General features: G+C 45.1%; 1 pseudogene; it reads right to left on the bottom strand.

The window, feature by feature from the left end:
* Window positions 1–840: 840 nt before the first annotated feature.
* Window positions 841–3392, bottom strand: LOC123077448 (pentatricopeptide repeat-containing protein At4g14820-like; annotated as a pseudogene).
* Between the last annotated feature and the right edge of the window lie 414 nt (window positions 3393–3806).

The raw sequence follows: 3806 nt of genomic DNA, 5'->3' as shown, positions 1-3806 counted from the left end.
CGGTTGTGCATCCATTACCAACTCTTCTTACTAAACCCAACTTAAGGCCATCTCTTCCTCGCACAAGAGCTCGCCAGGTCGGTGACACACCCCGAGGGCAATCTGTTTGCGCTCACCAAATAATCCTGAACAAGCCCATGATTTTTAGAAGTGAGGTGTTGCCAGAATATGAGGGCAGGCCTGGCGCAGTGGTGAAGTCCTCCCCACTTGTGCCAAGAGGTCCTGGGTTCGAACCAGCCTCTCTGCATTGCACTTTGCAGGGGTAAGACTAGGTTCCTATAATCCCTCCCCAGACCCCACCATGTGGGAGCTTCTATGCACTGGGTCTGTCCTTTAGGTGTTGCCAGAATATGTTACAATGGTGGAGCTGTGGAATGTTGTCTGACTACTGCTGCCCCATGAAATACCCGTGCTTCTGGATTCAAAGTTCTTAAGAAAGGATCTGGCAGCTCACACAACTGCAAGACCCATTACCGACGACGACTCACACGGCATAAAGTTCAGCTTCTACTGCACAGTGAACTATCTTCAGCCTGACAGAGGGAGTTTTTTCGCGCAGAACCACACCAATTATCTCATCTTAATATATGACGGGAGGAAAATACTGGGAAAATATGATAGCTCAATCCATAATAATATCTCTTCAAAGCCCTGCCTGTGTCTTCCCTTAACTAAACTGGGCTGCATAGCCTCCTTTTATGAAAAATCAAAATTAGCCAGCTGACTTGTTGTTCAGCTTTGATTACATAACGAATTCCTACAGCTGATGCAGCCATAAATATGAGATCATTGTTGCCCATTGACCACCTATGAGATGATTCTGGTGATGAATCATAATGAAAATCATTATGGAACTTCAATTGTGAGTTCAAAATACAAAAAAAAAAAAACATAAGAGTGGTATTCCTCATGATTACCTGCAAGTCTTTAAATATAGATATGCAAATGTCCCCTTTCAGAAATTTACCAGGTTAACATAAAGACTAGCACAGCCATGAATCATCAATTAGAAATTATCCCATTAAGCTTTACAAGGGTCCTATGATTTTCTTGATGTTTCTCACCTTCAGCTCCAAAATCGTGGACAATCCCATTCAGCTCTACCCGACTGCAGCTTGTTTCTTTCGAAACCCTATGGCCTTGATTACTCCCCTCACCTCTCGAGCATTGTTCCAGTTACCAGATTTTGCATGCATGTTCGATAAAAACACGTATGCTCCATTGTGATTGGGATCCAACTCCAAAATTTTCCTTGCAGAAAATGCACCGAGCTCAAGATCACCATGCATCCAGCAGGCTGCTAACAGAGATCCCCAAACAGCCACATTAGGTCTTACATGCATTGACTTTATGAGGTCAACTGCTTCCTGCAGAAGTTTAGCCTTTCCCATAAGATCCACCATACAGCCATAATGCTCAAGCTTGGGTTCAATCCTGTATTCCTGGACCATACATTCAAACAAGGAACGGCCTTCATCAACTAAACCAGCATGACAACAGGCAAACAACAAACCAAGAAATGTCACGCCATTGGGTTCAACCCCTTCACTTTTCATCTTGTCAAAAAGGGCTAAGGCAGATTTGCCATCACCATGCCTTGCAAAGGCAGAAATCATACTTGTCCAGGTGATAACATTCTTTCGAGGCATTGCATTGAACACGTTCAAGGCAAGAGTCAAACTTCCACATTTTGAGAACATATTAATAAGAGCATTGCAGATGGACAGTATCTTACAAAACCCATTATTCACAACAAACGAATGGATCCATCTGGCTTTGTCAAGGGAACAGATATTAGCACATGCAGATATGACGCTCAATAGGGTAATTTCATCAGGGCAGACACCACACTCTTGCATATCTTTGAACAAAATCAACGCTTCACTTGGTTGGTTATTTTCAGCATATCCTGATATCATAGCACTCCAAGATACCACATCCTTCTCCATCATACAGTTGAATATGGAGCGAGCAATATCAATTTTTCCATTCTTAGCATATCCGCAGACCATGACAGTTGATGATATCAAGTCCTTCCTTTGCATCCCGCTGTATAGCTTCTTGGCCATCTCCATATCCGCACAAGTAGCATACATGTTTAAGAGGGCACTACTGAGGCGGGCATCGATAAAAATGTCTGAGACCAGTATGTATGAGTGGATGACTTTTCCGGATCTTAAATGTCGTGTATGACCACAAGCTGATAGAACGGTAGCAAGGATGACTTGGTCAGGCACAATTCTTGATCTCTTCAGCTTATTGAGTAGAAGCAATGCTTCTCTGTAGTCTTGAGTCTGACAATAACTGCCGGTTGATGTTAGAGAGGTCAATCATGGTTTACAGTGAAAAATACAATTGCTGAAAAGTTAAGAAGCATACAAACTGGAGACCAGAAGCAAATGAAAAAATAAAAAAGGATATTATTTTCCAGAGGCACTTTAAATAAAGACGTTGTCACAAGACCCTAAAGTCTCGGCACACAGATAAGTTGAAGAAACCTAAATATTGCATGCATCAATTTCCAACTTTCAAGAAGATTATACAAACAATCGACAGAAAATGTTCTACCTTTCTAAAGGTCACCTAATTGCATTCCTTTGAAACTTATCAAGTTATGCTGCTAGAGATCTAGGAAAAAACTTATCAAGTGCTGATCTAGTTAATTATAGTTTCAACCTTAGAACATTTAGTTGGACCTTGCTCCAACAAAGAAGCAGATCTGCGTGTTGTTAATAACGTGCATATATTGACCAACTCGACTTCTCCCATTTTCCTCAGCAAAGATTTTTGCAAGAAAACGTAGAAAAATGACACGAGGTACAATGCTAGACAAACTATTACCAAAGCACCCAGATTGCAGCAAAATTGGATTGATCTAAATGATCGATATTCCGACCAAATAATAAGCACAGAAACTAGGGCATGCGCATCAGTACCTGTCAAGCATGACGCCCCAGGCGACGAGATCCCGATCCGGCATTACTTCGAACATCCTGCGGGCGTCGGCCACGCGCCGGCACGCCGCGTACGCGCCAACCAGCGCGGTCCCGATGAACCCATCATCCTCGGCCCCGACCCGCACGGCGATGGCATGCGCCTGCCCCACAGAGTCGGCGCAGCGCGCGCGGGCGGCGGCGCGGAGCAGGGCAGGGAGCGCGTGGCGGCCCGGCGCTGGCAGGCCGGCGCGGCGGAGGCACGCGCAAGCGGCGAGCGCGAGGACTGGCGTCGCGGTGGCGGCGCGCAGAACGGAGAGGTAGGCGCGGTCAGGTTCGGCGTGCTCTGCCGGCGGGAAGGGGTGGCCGCGGCGGAGGAGGTGGGCGTGCACCTGCTTATGGTGGCGGGAGAGGCCCTCGAGGGGCGGCGCTCGCGTCTCCATCTCGTCATGCGGGGTCAAGCAGCCCGAGGGTTAATTAATAAGAGCTTCTCCACGATTAGGGGCGTTTTGGAGGCCGAGCTCCATGAAGAATTTAATTATTATTATTACTAGAAGAATATTAACTTTAAAAGTTCAATATCAATTATGTTAATATTGCATTTAATATTCTCATGCATATTAAGTGACATTGACGATCTTTTTTACCATCAAATTCTCGCACACACACCCTCTCCCTCCCTCTTCCTCACTCTCTCTCCCCTCTCCCTCACTCGGGAGGTGGGACAAAAATAAACCCGGAACGGAGACTACCAACTGAGACATTAGGAGTAGAGATCATTTAGTTGATAAGAATAAATAGAAAACGGTGTTAAAAAGGAGAAACAGATTAGAATACATTGAAAAACCAAAAGGACGATGTAAAAGGGGAATC

This window comes from Triticum aestivum, chromosome 3D (assembly GCF_018294505.1).
Source record: "Triticum aestivum cultivar Chinese Spring chromosome 3D, IWGSC CS RefSeq v2.1, whole genome shotgun sequence".
In the NCBI taxonomy this organism is placed as follows: Eukaryota; Viridiplantae; Streptophyta; class Magnoliopsida; order Poales; family Poaceae; genus Triticum; species Triticum aestivum.
The sequence above is the reverse complement of the archived record's forward strand: the minus strand, read 5'-3'. Positions and strand labels throughout refer to the sequence as shown.